Raw genomic sequence first — 21581 nt, 5'->3', positions numbered from 1 at the left:
ATCCTGACCACCAGTGTTTCAACTTCTGCATCGGATAGGTTGGTTATCACTGTTTTGTTTAGTTCTTTTTGGGGAGTTTTGTTCTGTTTTTTCTTTTGGGCCATATTTTTTTAAAGTATATTTTATTGATTATGCTATTACAGTTGTCCCATTTCTTTCCCTCCCCTTTATACCCCCACACCTTGCACCCCCTGCCACCAGCATTACCCCCTCTTAGTTCATGTCCATGGGCTGTATATATAAGTTCTTTGGCTTCTCAATTTCCTATACCATTCTTAACCTTCCCCTGTCTACTTTGTACCTAGTATTTATGCTGCTTATTCCCTTATCTTTTCCACCATTCTCCCCCCACCCTCTCCCTGCTGATAACCCTCCATGTGATCTCCATTTCTGTGATTCTGTTCCTGTTCTAGTTATTTGCTTAGTTTGTTTTTGTTCTTTAGGTTCAGTTTTTGGTTGTTGTGAGTTTGTTGTCATTTTAGTCATAGTTTTGATCTTCTTTTTCTTAGATAAGTCCCTTTGACATCATTACTTTTTCAAACAGGTTTGAAAAACCTGTTTCGTATACTAAGGGTTTGTACTCCTTTAACTTTACTTTATCTGGGAAGCACTTTATCTGCCCTTCCATTCTTAATTATAGTTTTGCTGGATAGAGTAATCTCGGATGTGGGTCCTTGCCTTTCATGATTTTGAATGCTTCTTTCCAGCCCCTTCTTGCCTGTAAGGTTTCTTTTGAGAAATCAGCTGATAGTCTTATGGGAACTCCTATCTAGGTAACTGTCTCCTTTTCTCTTGCTGCTTTTAAGATTCTCTCCTTACCTTTAATCTTGGGAAATTTAATTATGATGTGTCTTGGTGTTTTCCTCCCTGGGTCCAATTTCTTTGGGACTCTCAGCTTCCTGGGTCTTCTAGAAGTCTATTTCCTTTGCCAGATCTGGGAAGTTTTCCTTCATTATTTTTTTTCAAATAAGTTTTCAATTTATTGCTCTTCGTCTTCTCCTTCTGGCGCTCCTATGATTTGGATATTGGAACATTTAAAGTTGTCCCAGAGGTTCCTAAGCTTCTCCTCATTTTTTTGAATTTTTGTTTCTTCATTCTGTTCCAGTTGAATGTTTATTTCTTTCTTCTGTTACAAATCATTGATTTGAGTCATGGTTTCCTTCCCTTCACTGTTTGTTCCCTCTATATTCTTCTTTGTTTCATTTTACATAGCCTTAACTTCTTTCTGTTTTGCATCCATACTCAATCATTTCTGTGATCATCCTTATTACCAGTGTTTTGAACTCTGCATCTGACAGGTTGGCTATCTCCTCATTACTTAGTTCTTTTTCTTGAGTTTTGATCTGTTCTTTTGTGTGGGCCATATTTCTTTGTCTTGTGCACCTGTTACCTGCTGTAAGTGGCAGATCCTTAGGTATTGTCCAGGGCGGGGCAACTCACTTTGCTGTGTTGTAGCACTGTATGTGGGGGAGGGGTCAGAGAGGGAACAATGTCACTTGCTCAGTTCTTGCCCCACCTTCAGTCACTTCCCCCACTTGCCACAAGCAAATTGGGCCCTTCTGGTGTTGATTCCCAGGTGGGTGGGTTTGTGTAAATTCTAGAACACTGTGGGTCTCCCTAATGGACTCTCATGTGACACTGGGAGTTCCTCCCACTGCCGCAATCCCCACAGTTTTTTACAGCCAGAGCTTTTGAGGTTTTAGTTTCCATGCTGAAATGCTGAAATACTGCGTTGCATGGTCTGTCTTGCTCCCCAGTTGTTCTTCCCAGCTTGTCTGCACACGAATGTGAGTGGACCATATTTCTTTTTCTCCTCAATTTGGCAGCCTCCCTATGTTTGTTTCTGTGTATTAGCTAGACCTGCCTTGACTCCCTATCTTAGTAGTGTGGCCTATTGTAGAAAAGGCACCTGTAAACTGTGTGGGGTGGAGCCTTAGGTAACCCCCAGGGTGGGGCAACCCACTTCATGTTTGTGGCTCTGTGCTGGGGGGAGAGCTCAGAGAGGGGACAATGCTGCCGCCTGGCTTCTGGAGGTTTGCCTGGCACTCACCCTCTTTCTAGTCACTTCACTTACTAGTGGTGACTGGTGCCCTTCCAGCTGTTGACCTGATGCTGAATCACAAAGGGCCTAAGTCCATATGGGCCTTTTAAGTGGAGTTTCCTGACAATTTGGTGGTTTCTTCCACTCACCCAGCCTCCACTGGTTTTTACAGCCAGAAATTATGGGTATTTATCTTCCTGGCACTGGAACCCTGAGCTGTGTCATCTGGCCTGGGGCTGGACTCAGTCACTCCCAAGGTATCCCTCCCGATTTTTACCTACCACACATGAATGTGGTACCACCTGTTCTATTGCTGCTGTCTCTCTATGCCACACCACACCTCTGCCCATTTCTGCATCTTCACCCTCCCATCTGTATGGATGAATGCGGCTTCTTTAAATCCTTGGTTGTCAGACTTCCATACAGCTCAATTTTCTGATGTTTCTGAGTGTTATTTGTATTGAGGTCTAGCTGTATTTGTAGCATGTATGGTTGCATGAGGAGGCAAAGCGTGTTTATCTATGCCTCCATTTTGACCAGATGTCCTTTTCTGACTTTACCAATCTTTTACATTTTTTTCATCTGACAGGCTCTCACCAAGTCTTTATTTAAGCTTCAATTCAGAATGAAAAAATCTGTGCTTCCCCAAATTACCATCATGCTTCACTCTTCCACATGATTTGTTTAGATCTGCATCACACTTTCCTAGAATTTGGCCCTAGGAACTCACACATCTTTATGCTCCTAAGGGAAAATAAAGGGTCACTGTCCCATGTGGTGCTGGTGAGGAACAGGGACTATTAAGACAGAAAGAGATCTTAGATACTGCCAAATCCCTGGGGTTCTGAAAGGCATTCAAGATGGTTTGCATTTTTACAAGAGGCAGTGACATCTTTTACATTTCTATGTAGAAAAATAATAATTAAAATAGTTCTTTAGATAACTTCTTGGCACATTAAAATAAGATCACATTGGGAGTCTCTTTATACTGATTAAAAATATAAAACATAAGAAGTTTACTGAAATAAAGACCATACAATGAAGAGTCTACAAATTTGACTCAAGATGATCTTTATTCACTAGATGTGCATATTGCATTTAGCTGATTGAAATGTTTATCTGACTCACCCTGATGTCTCCTGTATATCAGAAACCAAAGTCAAAAAGAGAAGATATAGTGACCATTATATACAATTCAGCCTTTCATTAATTATTAGGAATAAAGACTAGCCATACCCACATCATGTTATTTGCAAAAATGTGCTTGCATATAGCAGCCTGGACCCTTCCATTTTGTCTCATCATATAGATTAAAAAAACCTGAAAATAATAAAAACTAGTTTTTCTTATTGTAAAAAAGTATAAATTCCAAACATTCATCTAGGAACGTAGTTTTTGTTTATTTTTGATGCTACAATGAGTCATTAACTTTCATACGTTGTAATATACATTTGTCCCAATACCAGATATATGTGTATGTTCTTTTAAAAGTTATTTGTTCACAAATCTCTTGTTGCAGAGGTTTTCCCTTATGTGATTAATTTAAAGTAAATTAAGCATTTTGCATTACATGGTAAGTGAAAAAGGATTGAGACTAGCCTTTTTACATAATGGGTCTTACTCAAGATTGTTTTAAAATTATATATATATATCTAAAAGAAGTTTTAGTTTAAAAATCCCTTCTTTATTAACATCACATAAATTATTAAATGATTAAATAATCTCAAGGTGTTGGCAAGAGTATATATGGTGAAAGGAATTCTCCAGCCATGCTAAACTGAACCCTGGCCAGCATGGCTCAGTGGATTGAGTGCCAGCCTTCTAACCAAAGGGTTACCGGTTCAATTCCCAGTCAGGGCATATGGCTGGGTTGAGGGCCAGGTCCCCAGTAGGGTGTGAGAGGCAACCACACATCGATGCTTTTCTCCTTCCTTCCCCCTCTCTCTGAAGATTAAATAAAATCTTTCTTTTTTTTTAAAGATAGACTGAAAAGCTATCTGGTCTAGATCCCATGATTTATTTATAGATGAAGAAACTGAGGTCCAGAGACTGAGGGTAAGAGATTTACAGTCACACAGCCAGGGAGGGCCACAGCTGAAACTCCTAATTCATTGCTCTTGAGTCAGTCTGTGTGAAGTCAAGTCATTTGAAGGTCTCCAGAGACTTCTTGCTGAAAAATCTCTCTGACAGGAGAGGTTGATACCACCTCTCTCAAGGCTTAGCACTGGCCTCACTAGTTTCCTCCTTTAGAGCCTCAAATTCCTTGGGGACTAAGCTATTTTGGTTTTCAAAAGTTTTATGAGGTGCTGTCTTCCCTTCCCATGCATCTGGAGATCAATCAATATCTGCTGGACCCATAAGGGAGTAGATCTATAAATGGGGGCAGTCAGAAGGGAAGCTGGACCACCAGGGGCCAAATTTGTTGCTCATAGTTCACCAGGTGGGTTCTACCTGAGGGACTCAGGGGGAAGAGCAAACTTTGCAAATGCCACTGGATTTAAGACACTGTGCCTGGGTTTACAATTTACTTTCTTGTTTATCAGGAAAATAATCCCTTTCAATTTGGGGGGAAAAATTATTTCCACTCTGGGGCAAACCCTGCATTTACCTTTACAGCCTGTTTCAACTTTTCGGAGGGACTTATTTCAAAGTCTCACTCTTTGACGTCCTTGATTTATCCTGGATATGACCATGTACCCTTCAAAGAGCCCTAATTCTGGCACGTTGTTATTGACTTTGCATTCCACCACTTGCCTGATGCCTGATAGGATCTTCTAAGCTCTTGCTTTGGACAGGGGTCTCTCACAGTTTTCAAAACCATCTGGAGAGCCTCACTTACCTCCTTTCTCTGGATAACTCAGTGTGCATATGGCACTGAACTTCTTAAAAACATCATCTTCAGGAGACCCTGTGTTACATAGAACCTGTCATTGTCTCCTCATCATTTGCTAATCACTCTAATCTCCTCTGCTCAGTTTAAAGGCTTTCTACAATCCCATTATTGCTCAGCACTAGTCACCTTAACGGGTAATTTCAACAGGTGTGCCGCAAGAATTTTACAAACAAAAATACCTGACTAGTCAGGGGAACTGACCTCTTTTCCCTTAAATTATCAAATAAAAAAACAACAGTCAACACAATAGCCGTCTGGAGTGAATGAATCAAAATAATACCTATTTTTTTTGGTCAGATTGGCAAAAAAAATTTTTTTTCATGTGCTACAGAATTTTAGTAATTAGTTTATATGTGCTGTGAGATAAAATTGACAATCGCTGCCATAACACAACCTTTTACTGAGGATAAGTCAGCATCAAGGTAAGAACATACGTGATCTTTATCCTGCCCCATCACTTCTTTATCAATAGGCAGTTTCCCCAATCTGTTGCCATAGTGTCCTGTTGTTTGGTCTTCTGGCTCTGCAAGGAAAGCACAGGTAACCACACAGAGTGACCAATATGCCAACAGAGGCCCAGGACACAATTCAGTGGGGCAACCATGTCAGAATTGACCAAGAGGGTCAGGGGGTGGTAGGGGCTTTGTGCAGGTGGCTGCATCCCCCCAAGGGGGATGCAGGTTCCTGGTGGAGTTACCAATGACTTACAGCAGGAACAGGGCCTAGAGCCCCCTGAAATGTTTATTTACATTGAAACACCTTTTGAAACCTGTAGGGAAAAAAATGTAATAATGTAACAGTAAATCCAGTCTGGATTCTATCTTTATTTTGCAGTAGTAAAATAAAATTTAAAAAAATTAACGGAGGGACCCACATAGAAGTGCCTGAGGCACAAATAATCATAACTCAGCCCTGGGTACAGTGTTTATATTGTTTGTTGTGTGTGTGTGTGTTTTTTTTTTAAAGAAATGGTATTCAGATCTTTGTATGAGATCTCTTTATTTTAAATATTAGGAGCTAGTTTTAAAATTAAACAAACAAAAAAAACCCCCCATGTTGTGGCCCAATAAAACACGCGCAGCTTATCCTGCATCCTCTAGAAGGCCAGGACTAACATCGTCTCCCTGGAACGCCCGTCGCTGGTTTCCGGGACACGCCTTCTTCTTGGAGTGCCCCCTATAACCCACTTAGGATGGTAGACTGGAGCGCGGAGCACCTTCAGGGTACAAAGATCTGATGCTGAAGCCCCACGTGTTTGGTCTTCGAAGCTCGGTCGCTGACACCTGTCCCACCTTGGTGTGGGCGCTCCCTAGCTACCCCACTGGCAGGCGCGGGGGTTCGCACTTCCAAGGGTTTGCCTGCTCCGGCCGACTTCCAGGGTGAGTCCACCCACTCACTGGTCTCGCGGGAATGCGGGGATGCGGGGCCCGGGGGCTGCCGCCCTGGGCAACAGGGTCCCAGGAGCCGAAGCCGCCCCGTTTAGCCCCTCCCCTCGGTACGCGTCACCGCCGCAACAAGGTCCGCCCGCCGGCCTCCATCCCGGCCTCGGGGACTGGGGCCCGCTACCCGCGCGGCCCGCTCCGGGTTGGCGAAGCTCCACGGCGGCGGAAGCAGAGGTGGTTTCAAGACCGCAGGAGCCGGGGCTCCTCCTCTCGCACTGCCCCGGGAGGCGGGCTGCGCTCTGTTCTAGGCTCCAGCGGACCGCCTGTCACGGGCCTGCCAACCCACCCCTTCATCCCCGAGGGAAACCCTCCCGAGATTCCTCCGCTTTACTCTTCTGGAGGCGGCCGGGCCTGAAGGTGCAGAGCGGCTCGGGCCGCAGCTCATTCCCGCCGAGCCGTAAGTCGCCTTTGCGCATGCTCCGCGGAAGCCCGCACCAGCCGGGGTGAACCCTGATAGAGTCATCGCGAGGCCGGCTCAGCGGAGCTCCAGTGGCGCAATCGGTTAGCGCGCGGTACTTATACAGCAGTACATGCAGAGCAATGCCGAGGTTGTGAGTTCGAGCCTCACCTGGAGCACGTCCCTTTTGAATACCAGATTTCCCCCTTTTATCCCCTTTCCAAGGGGGCAAGGTAGCCTCTCTTTAGCCATCTCTCAGTTATTGTCTCTGGACCTCTCAGAGAGCACGTACGCCTCCGCCGTAGGCAGGACGCCTATCGCCATTCTTACTTGCCTTCCAAGCTGCCTTCTCTCCCCTCCCCCACTCCGCGCACCATCCAGCTGCTCGAACCCTCACCTCTTGGCATTTCCTGTAATGGCACCCAGTCCCGGGCTCCAGTACCGGGGATGCGGCTTGGAGGTCCCGCGGCTCTGCACCCGTAATGGGGCTCTGTCTGGGCATCGAGTTAGAAAATCCCGGACGCCCCACTCTACCGGGCGTGCTCAAGCTCTCGGCGATGGGGCAAGTCCCGGGTTCCCGGCTGCTCTTCCTCGTCCAGGAACGGGCGTGGCGCGGTGTGCGCTGGGTGGAGGGCCAGAGCCGGGCGACCATTCCCGGGAGTTGGGGCCCGAGGCCCCGCGAGGGGGCGCCAGTGGAGCAGCCCATTCCATCCCTGTTTAATAGTAAAAACCGATCATTACTCCTCCCTCTGATCTGCAGACTCCTAGACCGCGTGTGCTCTTCCCTCCTCCTCGAACCTGGGCGAATTTAGAGTTTGGGAAGTGTGCCTGTGGCGCCTCTTTCTCCTCGCTCTGTGTCCCTTCTCCCGGGTGTCACTTTGGAGTAGTGGAATTTGCTGGTAAACCAGAGAGCAAATGTTTTCTAGTGCTTTACGAGTGGCGGATGCCCTTTCTCGCAAGCCTCAAATCTCAAGTTCAGAGTCCTGGGAGTGGGGAGCGGGGCCTGGGGACTAGGGCAGGAAATATGCCATCCCCCACCAGTGGCGAGCTGCTTTTTCGTTATTTTGTTTTTAACCCAGCGCGGAACACTCCTCTGAGGCGTGGGGACTGCTTTGCCAAGGGGCGGATGGGTGCTACACATCCCCAGGAGGTGTGGGTGAGTCAGGGAACGCATTTAGTTAGGGTGAGGGGCCTGCCGGACGCGTTCTCCCCAGACTGGTTTCAGCTGTTTTTATGGCTGTAATGGAAGTTAAATCCTGGGATGGAAATACTACCTGGAGAGGTGAGAAGCTACACCTAGACAGCTCAGAGAAAGTGGGTGGTGGGTGGAACTCTTGTCTCCTCGGCTACTACCCCAGCCCAGATTTAGAATGGGAAGCCTCAGGCCAACTGAAGTGTGACAAAGCCAGCCCACCTCACCTAACCTGGCGCCACTCATCAACCACGGCCTTACGCCCACTCAGCACGTGGTGAGAACACCCCTTTAAAAATCTAATTCCGACCTGGAAACAAATATCTCCATAAAATTAAAAAAAAATTTGCTTAATTAAAAAAAAGTTTTGTTGATATATAATTCACATACCACACAATTCACCCATTTAAAGTGTACACTTCAATGGATTTTAGTATTGTATATTCACAGATACGTACAATCATCACCACAATTTTAGAACATTTTCATGACTACAGTCAATTTTTAGAACACTGGCATCACCTCAGTAGGAAACCATGCATCCTTTAGCACCCCTGGAGCCTCCCATCCCAACCCCAAGTAACCACTAATCTACTTTCTGTCTCTGTAAATTTCCCTATTGTGGACTTTCACATGAATGGAATCATATAGTATGTGGTCTTTTGTGACTGACTTCTTTCTGTTAGCCTAATTTTTTCAAGATTCATCCATACCCTACCCTATATCAGCACTTTATTTTTAATTTTTTTTTATGGCTGAATAATATTCCATGATATGGAATGGTCAGCATTTTGAAGAGAAAAATCTGCTGAAAACTCCTTTTAAAAGTGGAAGTAATTTTTAAAATGTACAAAGCATAACAATGATCAGACTTGCCAAGGTATGTTCTTGACCTTCAGAGGTTATTTATTGCAAGAAATGGTCAGGTACTTTTGAAAGCTGGGCACAGAGCAGGCTCCCCAACTGGACAGAAATAAATGAATGGAAGATCATTTTGCCTCACTTCTATCCATGTTGGAATTCCTTCTACAAAGCCCCAGCTCCTATTTGAAAACTTCTGGCATTAAGATGTAATTTCTCTACATGACAACACATTCCATTTTCGGTCAACTCTCATGGTGAGAACACTCTTCCTCTTAAATATTGTTTCTGTTCCTATTGGTTATTACTGGAAAGGTGGTGGTTTAGGGAACTCTTTTTCTGATGAGGTAAGAAAGCAGGAAGCCAAATTAGTTGCTCTTTCTCTATTTAATCTAGAAATCCCCAGCTAGGAAAACGTCAATGGGTGACAAGCAAACAGACCACTGGCAGATTTGTAATCCAGCATCTTAATGTTCTAGTGATAGGATTTTTTTTCAGTTGTGATGGGTGATAAAGATCAAGTCAAAATTATGGGAAAATGTGGTAGAAAACAATAAAGTACTATACAGATAAAAGGAGGTGTCATTATTATTACCACAAAATTGGTGTGTGTAGAATGTACGGTGGCTTCAAGGGGGAAGATGAGTAGATGAACTTTGAATGTAGGCTGAAGTTATAGCTGATCTGCAGCGAGGGAGAAGCCTGACGTAGCCCTAGGCTGACATTAGCTTTGTAGATGGCTTGGATGAAGGCAGGCTTATTAAAACTGTGTGTGATATGAAGCCAGAGGGAGAGCAAATTCAGTAGAATCTGGAGGAACAGTAGAACCAATCCAGAGACAAATGTTTCTGACAAATGACAAGATGCAATTTGATAGAGACAATTGTAAGCCAATGTTTGGTTCAGAGTTCAGTGCTGGGGATGCCCTGCTTGACAGCTGTTTGCATGTAAAGGATCTGGGGATTTCAGATGTGTGCAATCTCAGTTGTCCCAGCCGTGTGACCCAACGGCTAAGAATGTCAACCAATTATTAATGCATTACTGTGTAATGCATAACATGGTCTGGTGTCAGAGATCACAAAACAGCAGTCTGTAGAACAAATCTAGCCTCCAGATAGGTTTTACTTGGCTTTCTAGCTCTGACTTGCTAAGCTGTTTGGAATTTTTTTTTTTTTTTTTTTGATCATTTACCTACAACCTGGAAGATTTTAATGAAATGCCCAAATTTCAACCTTCTAATGAAAACTCAGACTTGGCTCTCTGGGGTCCTTATTTCCACATGGCAACATGGGCAGCCGCCTTTGGATGGGCACGCGATCTTCTGGTTGTCCCCCCAGCCCCACTCTCCACCAATCCCGAAGCAGGGGTGGGTGCCCGCCCCACTGCTTCCCTCCTCTCTCCCCCTATGGCTTGCTTTTCTGTTTTCTTAACCCCTAACTCCTTTCTCTCATTTAGCCCTACAGACATTGAGCACGCGGCCTCAGTGTGGATAAAAGGGGAGAATACTGTTGAACTCTCAGTAGGTCAGAACACAGCCTCAGGGCTGTGATATGTATGAACACAGTCCATTTAAAATTCAACAAAACAAAACCCCCAGTTCTTTACTGTGGAAAATTTCAAACATACCCAACAGTGGAGAAAATAATATCTTTAACCCCCATGTAACCATCCATCATCTGGACTTTTAAGAATTGTAAATGTTGTTTCATCTATCTCCTTCCCTACCCCTGCAGGCGCTGGAATATTTTAAAGGAAATCCCAGATATGGTTTAATTTAACTTGTAAATACTTCAGTATGTGTACACACCAGGTAACCGCATTTTAAAAAAGCATAGCCACAGTATCGTTATTACACCTAGCAAGGTTAATAATAATGCCCCCTCATCATCTAACACCTAGTCTGCGATCAAATTTCCACATTTATCTTTGACAGGTATTTTTATAGTTGGTTTGTTTGAATCATGATCCAAATAAGGTTCACATATTGCATTTGATCAAGCTAGCTTTTGAGTCTCTTTTATATTAGTCCCCCCTCTTCCTAGTCCCTTTTATGGTATTTATTTGTTGACCTGTAGAATTTTCCACAGAATTTGGCTAATTGCATCCTCAGGTCATTCTTTTATTTTCTTTTCCTTTTTTTCATTGTTCTCAAGTCGTTCTTTAATAAGCTCTTCAAACCCCTCCCCACAATTAGATCTAGAAGCTCGATAATATTTAGATTCCTTTTATTTATTTATTTATTTACTTATTTAGCAAAAACATGTTCTAGGTGGTTCTAGTTGTTCCACATTTAATGATGTTAATTTTATTGGTGATTTCAGATGTGGTTGGCCAAATCCATCATTACAAAATTCTGTAGCAGCTTCTAACCTAACAGTTTTAGCAGCTACCAGTGCTCTTTGTCCAGACCTAATTATTTTATTCAGGATTATGCAATAGTGGTTTTCTAATTCTATTGTTCCTTCTGTATTTATGACTGATTTCTAAAAACAAACAAACAAAAAATACCCCCTTTCTTCCATTGACTGTTTGGTTTTCCCAAAGCATAATTCATATGGAAAAGACTAGATAATATTGCTTGACACTTCCTTTTTCTACCATTCTTTAGGATAATGACTTAATGCCTTCATAATTCCCAAAGGTAGCCAATTAGTCTTTTCTAACTTTGCAGCTTCTTTTTAGTTATATTTGACATCCAATGAACTGCATTAATAATGCTGAGTAGCTTTTTGAGTGCTTATTAGATATCCACATATTTTCTCTTCCACAGCCCTTATCACAGCTGCACAATGGTCTCTTCATGTGGATGTACCACCTTTTATTCAGCCAGTCCTCCATCACCGATGAATATTTGGATCGTTTCAGTCTTCTGGTTTTGTAGGTAGTGCAGCAATGAAGAGATGTGTTCCTATCGTTTTGAATATTTTGCCTGTATGTCTTTGAGATAGGTTGTAGATGTGGGATTTTTGATCCAAGGGATGGGTGAGATAGATATATATATATATAAATTTATTTATTTATTTATTCATTTTTCAAGAGGGTTTCTGATGCGATGACCCAGGAGTGTGAGCCCTCTGGAATCCACATTGGAAGAGCAGTGGCTGAACAGCCTGGGCTGCCTGAGGTTGGCTGGGGCGCGCACGTGTCCTCCAGTTCCAGGGATGGCACCACAGGTGGCTAAAAAAGGGGCACTTATTGGAGCCTCTGACATAAGGACTGGCCGGCCAAGGATCTCAGCTTGCAGGGGTGCCCTGAAGAGAACCCCAGATTTAGAAAAAGCCCATGAGACCCTCCCAGCGGGCCCATCTGGCCCTTGGACTCTGTCTTGCTGCTCTCTGCGTTAGCTACTTCCATTTTATCTGTTAGTCTTACAATGTTTGAAGTCATTAGAAAAATCTTTTCATTTTGTTTAACTGATTATTATTTGATTAACTGAATATTTCCTAATTTTTTTAATCTTTAAAAAATTTTTGTTCTATCTTAACCATTTCACTCCTTGAAACACTCTTGTTAATGAGTACATTCTTTCTCTTTAAACTTTCCCTATGTCCTTAGTCTTTTCCTTTATTTCTTCTTAGTCTTCTTCTTTTTAACTTTTTCTCCTAAATGTATTTTTACCTTATCTATTTTCTTCTTCCTAGTAACTTAAACTGTAAAACTGGATTCTCTTTGAGAGCTGTATGCTTCCCGCTGGCTGGCCGTGTGACCAGGAGCCTGGGCAGGCAGCCTCGGTGGAGCCCATGCTGTGGGAAACCCTGGTGGGGAGAGGAGCTTTTCCTCCTTCCATTTCCTCACAAAGTCCTTGATCTTACAACCCCTGACCTGAATGACCTAGGAGACGAGAGGGCCCTCCCACTTCCTATAACAATGAGCCATCTGTGGGGACCACACTCGAAACTCTAGGGAATACGGCTCTTGGAGATGAGTGGGCTGAAAAGGGATATATGAGCTTCTTTAAAATATTTATGAAAGAAATGTATATATTTAGTGTTGACAAAGAGGAAAGAACATGAACCTAGAGCCCATGGGTGACGGTGGAAGCAAATTTATTTTTTTGAATGATGAGCACTGTTGAGAAATGGGATGGGTTGACTGGCAAAGGAGTGTTTCCCAGCTTTAAAAGTAGTGGAGCAAAAGCTGGGATATTGTAGAAGAGAATCTTGCATTGGTTGAGAAGTTGGTGAGGCTTCTAAGTTCTCTTTGTTGTAAGATTCTATTTTTAGCAAATTGACCTTGTGTGATGGATTTTGTTACTACCTTCCCAGCATCTATTTTCCCTTTCTTAATGTAACATCCTGTACCTCTCGGAACAGAGTGAGCCCATGGCCAGCCTCGGTCAGACATGCTGCACCACCCCTTGGCCACACTGCACACTGGTTGGTTCCAGGATGTGCACGTGACTCAAAATGAACCAATCAGAGTCCTTTCCCTGGGATTTTTTTCAATCTTGAGCTATCTGGGAAGAGTTCTTTTCTCTTTCTGTTTAGAAACATAAAGAATATAAATCCAGAGCTTCTTGCTGCTCTGATCAGGTATCTTTCTAGCACATGTCTTTCTAGTTGAGCTGTTTGGCCTGGGAGAATGGAGGCTACATTTAATGAGAAGCAGGGACAAGGGATGGGAGGCCTTGAAGCATCTGAGTCTCTGATTCTGAAGACTAGTGTCACCAGTTCTCTTCCTGTGGTTTGATTGTGGGAACCAAAAAAGTGCTCTTCTGCATTAGCCAGTTAGACTTGGGTTGCTGTCACTTGTGACCAAAGGGGGTCTTGACAGATGCAAATGTTTTTGTACAAAACATCCATTTTACACCGATGACCAATTTTTCAAATTCCTTACTAAGAATTCCTTTCAGAAGGAAAAGGCAACATTCATTTTTGGCTAAGCTAAAAACTACTGTAATCTTTCACAGTATTAACTGGCTTGGGGATAGAGGTAATAGACACTTCCCTGCGCCTTCGTACAAAGTCCAGATCCCTCTGTGAGCGCACTTGCCATCTCCAATTGGATGACTCATTCAAAGCACAACACTTGATTGTTTTTTCCCTTCCCAAACCTGTTCTTCCCCTAGTCTTTCCCATCCCACAAAGTGGTCCTTTCATCCATTCACCTGGGTTCTAAGTGACAGGCTTAGGAGGCAGGCTTCACTGTGCCCTTTTGCTCCCAATATATCTAACCCACCAGCAAGCACTGTGTCTCCCTCCAGTATGCACCCCGAGTCCTTGCCCTTCTTCCCACCTGCCGTTTCTGTCATCTCCTGCGTGGCCTATTGCGGTAGCCTCTTAACTGAGTCTCCACTTCTACTACTTGTTTTTCTCCAGTTCCTTCTCCACACAGAATCCCAAATGAGCATTTAATAACACAAATCAGATCATGTCATTTCCTCGCTTAAAACCACCGATGGCTTCCCATCAATGGCCTGCAGAATAAAATGTGAAGGCGTGCAGTGGCCCAGAGGCCCCACATGTCTGACCCGGCCCCTGCCCACCTTTCCAGCCTCAACTCCTGTCCCTCTGTCCTGCCTCACCATCCTCCAGCCACTCTAGCCTTTCTGTTCCTTTTTTCTGCTTCGGGGCTCTTGCGATGGCCGTTCCTTCTCCTGGAACACCTTTGCCCAAATCTTAGGGGAGCTGGCTTTTCAACTTTCAGAGTTCAAAGGTACCTCCTCAGAGGTACCTTTGAATGTAATATAGTAGTGTTTACTATTATCTAAAATTACGGTGTTTATATAACCGGTAATTGTCTATGCTTCATCATTAGGATATGAATTCCAACTGTGCCAAGCCAATAGGTGTGCAACGAATAATGAATGAATGGAAGAAGAGTTGGGGAGCAGCACATGGACACAAACTCTAACCCTGAGTAGAGAATATGGGCCCTGCCGCTGCTGGTTTACTTTGCAGACTAATGTCTGGAGCTTGGGGTTTAAAAGTCTTTTCATAGTCTTTCCCAGGTCGCGTCACTGAGTGCGTGCGTTGCCTCAGGTGGCTTCCTGCCTCGTTGGAAAGTAGTGCTCCTATCAGAAGCCAATGAGAAAACAGAGGGTGCTGGGGCAGTGACTTGGTGTTTGTAAGAATTGCCAGGGGAATGTTACAGGGCCGCTTCCTGGGCGGTACCCCAGCGATTGTGAAGTTTGAGAACTGGACTGTGAGGAAAGGTAAGAACTGGGTGACCACCTGGGACATCCCCAGTTTTAGCACTGAATGTCCCTCACTCCCTGAAACTCCCCCAGTCCCTGGCAAACCAAGTGAGCTGGTCCCCCTAACCAAAGGGGGTCAGAGAGCCAATAGACTGAAGTTACTCAGAGTGGCTTCTTGGAGGAGCCGAGGTAGTAATGCCCCTCATCCCAGGCCTTGGGTTTTGGCTGTCCCCTCGCCCTGCCTTTGGGTGAATCTAGGTTTTCCAGACACGTAGTCTAGACAAAAGAGAAAGGAAAGCACTGTTTCTTAACACTTGCAATGAGCCAGCCGCTACTCTACGGCTCTTCCTCAGCAGCCTTTTTATTGCTCCCATGTTAGAGGCAGGGCACGGAGGCTCATGAGGTTGTGTAATTGCCCAGGCCCAGATGTCTGCCACACAGAGGAGATGAGAGTGACAAACTCGGCCTAATGGAGGACGCCTGGCCTTTTCTAGGTGTTTTGCTGGGGGGACGATCAGAGATGTGGCTGGGACTTCAGCCTGACAGTTGTCCTTCATTCCCTAGGAATGGGTCTTTCCTGGGGTCCAGGGAAGGACCCAGCAACTAGACAGTGAGATAGTTAAGGGAGAGGCACCCAGGGAGTTTCTTGGGTTGGTTGTGGCCTGGCTGCATAGAGGACATTCTACCACGAGGTGGCACTGTGGCTCTGCCTTAGGAGGCCCCTCTTCCTTGCCCTGGAACCCGTTCAGGGCCAACTCCAAGAGCAACCACTACACCAGCCATTTAGCCTTATTTTACCTGCAGCCTGTAGGACAACCTAGGCCTGTTCATAGCTTCCTGCTTTTCCAGGCTCTTCCAGGCTACGAAGAGTGGGGGAGATAGGCAGGAGGTCTGGAGAGGAGAAGGCTTGCGTCCACACAGAGTCCTAGCAGTGAGGGTGACTGCTGAGCACAGCTGTCAGGAGGAGGGGCAGGGACTGCTGTTCTGGGACTAATGGGCTTGTAATATGGGCCCAAGTCATCTTCCAGCATGTGCAGAACACATCAGAAATTGGGCTTGCTCCCATGGCTGGTGTGGGTGGAGAGGGGCTTGGGCAGAGAACAGGCTATAGATTTTTTGGCCAAGTGAACGTCTGGGCTGGAAGAACCAGGTGGCAAAGAGGAGTCAGGAGGCCTGGGTGCCCCAGGTGGAGGGAGTGTGAGGGAAAGGACACCTTTGGAAAGGGGTCTGCGTGGATGTGGGACCGGGGAGCAGAAAGCAGAGGATGGGGGTCTCTGGAGACAAATTGAGTCAGCTGCACAATCCTGTCTTTCCCTGGTCTCTGGTCTGGGAGGGCTGTAGCAAAAATTCCTCTTGGGGAATTGTTATGTTACATTTTCGTTTGTCAACTGTTTATATAGAATAAATGATAATATTTTGATTTATATTTAAAAAGTCATTTTTAATTCAATGTGTAATACACTCACAGGTTCAAAATTCAAAGGGTTCAAAATAAGTAACCTTTTCTATTTCACATATAAACAAACAAACAAACAACCTAATACTCCCAACAGAAAAGCAGCAAGGACATCAAAAGACAATTTGTAGAAAAAAAACATGTTAAAGGTGTCACCCTTAGATTTGCAAAAACTCTTCTCCTGAGGCTAGCTTGTCTTTAATTTTGAGATATTTTTCATGTGCAGATGTTTCAACCTGTACTAAACCATGTCTTTCCATGTATGGTCTGATTTCCTCTCTGCCTGAAAGGTCATTGCCCATCCTGAGATCAGTGACACAGTCTTTTTCTTCCATTGCTTTTTCACGGCTTCATAGTTTGCTCAGAGATGTTGCTGGTAGTGATGTGATTATGGGATGAGCCAAGGGCTGGTGTGGCTGCCTGAGGCTCATGCCTTTCGAGGCCCGTGGGCCTCAGTCCTCAGCCCCAGCCCCGACCGTCTCCCCATCTGGCAGTTATTCAAGGCGGGAAAGCAGGCTGAGGGACCAGCCTCTGAACTTGGACCTTTCCATCTGGAGAAGAGGCCTAGGTGAACTGAGCCTACCGGGGGGACCTGGGTTGGGAGTGGGGCGGGCTCTGGTCTCAGCCTGAGTGTGCTAGTCTGCTGGTCCAAGGTATAGGTGTCCCGCAAATCGGGGCAGTTCCGGAGAAGAGCTTGCCCAGCAGGTGGCAGGGCAGAGCTGGCACCCAGAGCCTGGGGCCTAGGGAGCTAGGGAGGCCGGATGACAGAGCTCTTAACCGGCGACCGTGGTGGGGTGGGCCTCTGGTACATGGAGGAGCCCAGTGAATGAGGACAGGCATTTGCCAGGCCTCCCTGGCAGCCAGCCTGCCTCTGTGGCTTTTCAGAAAATGGTATCCAAGGGGCCAAAATGGCCTGTGTGGTAACGTGTGTGTGAATTCCTAGGAAACAAAGTCACTGGGTACATATACCAGGCCCTGAGTCAACTCCTGCCTCGTTATTACTGCCTAGTGCCTCAGTCCCCTCCGTCCCAGCAGGAGGGTGAAGATGCCCCTTCTCCCCTCAGGCCACCTCCTTAGATGTTGGGGGTAGCCCTATCAGCCTTCTTCATAAAGGGGCTTCCTCGTTTCCCAGGACACCCTAGTTGAAGCAGAGGAGGGGACACAGCTCTTGTCTGGGAGGCAGGAGACTAAATATTGCCTTCAAGCCATCTCCAATTGTGTGACCTCAGGTAAAGTTCTGCTCTTTCTTGGGTATCAGTTTTCTCATCCGTAAAATGGGATGCTCATCTTGCTCAAACCAACAAACCGAGTGAGCAAATGAAGGAATAGGTGAGATGCTGTTATGGGAAAAAGAAAATGAATCATTTGAGTGCAAGATTCTGAAGTGGTTCCCCACAAGGCCTGTGGAACGTGGTTCCCCAGCTGGGCTGTTTCCTCCTCGGCTCCAGCAGGTGGAAGCATTGCCCCGCACCCCCACCCCCACCCCCAGGAGCACAGTGTATAGGACCTGGGACCCCACTCATTTCACAATCCTCAATGTCCTGCATGGGAAGGGCCCAGAAAGAGAATTCAAACCTTGTTCCTTTCCTCAAAAAAGCACAGATAAGCCAGGAGGAGGGGACTCAATGTACGTGAGCCCCAGAAGGCTGGTGTGAGCACTTGGCTGAAAGGAAGGCTTCCCCTGTTCTGTCCTGACCTGCCCCACAGCACCTGGAGGAGGCAGTGTGCAATCCAGAGGCCAGGACTTGACCTCTGCCAGGGTCATCGTCTTTAGTTGGAAAGATTGTTCAGTGGGAACGGGGTGGGTCCCCTATTTTTGTGTATTCAACAAGGATGAAAATTTAACTCACACTTAGATTCCTCTGCTCAGGGGAAGAAAACCAGTAGTTTCTTCTTTATTAGTCTGAAACTAATCTGGCGTTTCTCCCAACCCCTATTGGATGATTAGTGAGAAAAATAATCAAGTGTTTAACTTGATTTGAACGTCGTGAGACCCGACAGTTTAGCCTGTCTTGTTAAGCGATGTTTTGTTTCTCTTGGATAAAAGTGCTCAGTTCTCACATTGCCTTCCTCAGCTTCTCTGACCAAGATGGTGTTGAGGTATGCGGACAGACAAGGGCAGCTTTTGTGACATCTGGCTGGAGCAAGGAGTTGAGATCCTGGGGTGTGACGTCCTCATGATTCCAGGCAAAGTCCCTCATCTCTGCTGGCCACGAATTGTACCTGAAGCTCAGCTGTGATGCATGGTGTGGTCCCCCTGGCCTGGCCAGGGCCCCTGAGAGGCCCCTGCTGACCAGTCCACGGCATCTGGTTTCCTCCTGGCTGCCTTCCCGAGGGTGCCTCACTGACCCCGTAATGCCCCCGTCCTCTCCCGTGGGTCTCCGGGCTGTGCCTGTGGTCCTGGCCAGCCTGCTCGCTTACCACTCAGCAGCCAGGCCTGAGGGATCTGAAGTTGGCTTGTGAAACTGAATTTCTGAGACTCCACTGCCTTATCTGGGAGCCTTGGTGTTGGAGGCAGGGGCTGGGTGGGTTCCGCTGTTTGAGAGCAGCCTGAGATGCTGTTTCCTCCCAGGCTGGGACAGAGGCCTCCCTCCTGGATTCCCTCCTCCGTGCAAAGTCCAATCTGACTGCTTGGTTCCCCTTGTTGCTTCCCTTCTAGTCCCTTCCCACCACCCCCTGGGCAGGAAGGAGTGAACTGAACCAGGTTCTCTTCTTGCCTGGGCATCCATTACAGAAAACTCCACGGTCATGCCCAAGGAGGGAGACGAAGCATCCAGAAAACATGCTCTCAAGGGAATAGCCTGGTTCAGAAGACTCTGCCCTGCTGCAGGACCCTCTTTCACATGTCAGATGCTGAGCATTTCCGCACTTTTTCTCCTGCGCATTCTGCCTGGGTCAGCCCTCATCCTAGCCCCTCCTCAGGCAGTCGGGGGTGTCTGGGGCCTAGGAGGGTAAGTTCGTGTCCTCAAAAAAGACAAGAAAGAAAAGCGCATTCGTATATTTTCAAATGTTTTTTATGCTTGAAATGTTACCAACAGTGGATAATAGAAGGAAAGAAAACATAACAAGTAAAATGTGAAGGCTTTACCCACAAGGGCAATTCCCTATCTTGCTTGTGTTAGACTCTATCCTTCCAGGGATGATACACAGTGAGTCAGAAAATAGATGTCACTCAGCAAGAAACGGCACACACTGTGAAAAGATGGCCCAGCCGGGGAATCCTGCCTGCCGCTCCCTGGGGCCAAGGAAGACCCAGGCTGTCATCACATGAAAGGAAGGCTGTGATTGGTGGGCTCCTCTTTAGCCTCCTCAGTTGGCCTCTCCTATTGGAAGAAAAGAGACCCAAGCAATTCAAGCAGGCTGGGAACCTGGGAAAGGCGGCCGGTGGTGGGTGGTCCTCACTGCCTCCATTCAGTGCTGCGGCCAGGCAGGCCCTGGTGCGGGTCTTCCTGTCTCACACAGCTTGTTAGGGGTGGGGGGTCTCACCAGGCAGGGCTGACAGGCCATACTTAGAGGCACTCACTGGCACGTGTCTGGCCATGTGCTCAACTGTTTACATTCACGTGTGTTTCCACATGAATACCTGTAGAAGCCTTAGAGCAGCGCCTGACACAGTAAACACAATATCAATGCCAGCTGTTATCATTGGACTCACAGAAAGGCCTCCTACACCCAAACACACACAGAGAGACACAGGCACTCAGATGTGTATCTTCTCATACTCAGAGATAGACACCCATCAATCTTTACAGGGAAGCACTTGAACCTATACTTGTAGATGTGGATGCAGAGTCACACTTAGTAATCATAACTGATGCATATTGGAAATTGACTACACAAGTAGGCATTGTTTTAACATTGTACAAGAGGATTAAGCAATTGAACACTTACAACACCTTTATGAAGTACATATTGTAATTTATCCCCATGAACAGATGGGTGAATTGAGTCACACAGACTCCAGGTCACAGTGCTGGTCGTTGGTAATCTTGGGATTCGAGCCCAGGCAGCCTTGCTCAGAGTCTGTGCCCACAATCACCAGCTATTCTACCCTCTTGTTCACAGACACCCAGGGCCTTTCCAGTAAAATGTTGTCTCAGTTAAAGATAAAGTCAAGGATGTGGCTGTAAGACCCTTTGTTAAGACCACAGAAAAATTTAAGGGTGTGTCTTTAGATTCTTCGGATAGACAACAGGGCTTCTAAGACTGTTAAGGACATACTTCTTAGATCCTCTCTGCTGGACAACAGGACTAAGAACCCCACAGCAACCTCACAAGGTGGCCTTTCTGGAACAAATGGAGGTGTGGCTTTTGTCTGTAGAGCAGGTTATAATCTGATGCATTGGAAGCCCCCAAGTTTTTAAAAAGAATTATATCAGCTTAGATTGAAAGGAACAGAGACAGTTCAAAAGGAAAAAAAGATCCCCCCCTTTTTTTTAATGGGCAGGGAGGAGGCTAATTCTATTTGGTTGTTAATACTGACCATTTCCTCATAGAAGGAAGGGTAACTCAGAGTGTGGAGCTAAGAACCATGGCAAAGCGCTCCCAGGGAGCAGGCCCAGGCCCTAAGGAAGGAGCTGGTGTGATTTCAGAGTTGCTTTGCACACTTTTCTCCTCCTTTTGGAATGGGAGGACCTATTGCAGTTATCCTGTGCCTGCCTCCTTGTTGCGTGTTAGGTTTGGTGGGGAGAGAGCTTGTCTCTTTAGTGCCCAGACCTTTAGATGAAGAGGAACCATTCCCCAAGGAATCACACCAGAGGGGCCTCCTCTGCACCAGACCCGGTTTAGATGTCCACGTCCTAGATTTGGAGCCTAAGCCTGATGACTTTACGACAGACTTTGGGGGTCTCAGAGGGAAAGTGTATTTTCAACGTGTGAGGGACGTCATTCATTGGGACCCAGCAGACTAGCACCCAGTGAATCACATCCGGTATTTATGACCTTGTGTTGTCCTCTCTCTTGAATCTTGCTGCCCTGGTGACTCACTTTTGGCCAGTAGAAAGCAGTGACAGTGATGCTTCATGACCTCTGAGGACAGGTCCTAGGGAGCTTTTTGGTTTCTATCTGAGTCTCACAGAAAGCTCACTTTGGGAGAAGCCAGCTACCATGCAGGGGGCCCAATTTCTTTGAGATTGCCATGCCATGTGGAAGCCACGCTAACCA

General features: G+C 46.0%; 1 non-coding gene across 1 annotated transcript; it reads left to right on the top strand.

The window, feature by feature from the left end:
* Positions 1 to 6859: 6859 nt before the first annotated feature.
* Positions 6860 to 6952, top strand: TRNAI-UAU (transfer RNA isoleucine (anticodon UAU)). The gene is given in 2 exon segments: positions 6860 to 6897; positions 6917 to 6952. It is a non-coding gene; the product is annotated as a tRNA-Ile (tRNA).
* Positions 6953 to 21581: the final 14629 nt, after the last annotated feature.

The sequence above is a fragment of the Pteronotus mesoamericanus genome, unplaced genomic scaffold (genome assembly GCF_021234165.1).
Source record: "Pteronotus mesoamericanus isolate MK-2021 breed Mesoamerican mustached bat unplaced genomic scaffold, CSHL_Meso_final contig_101, whole genome shotgun sequence".
Classification (NCBI taxonomy): Eukaryota; Metazoa; Chordata; class Mammalia; order Chiroptera; family Mormoopidae; genus Pteronotus; species Pteronotus mesoamericanus.
Note: the sequence above shows the minus strand (reverse complement) of the source record. Positions and strands in the feature narration are given on the sequence as shown.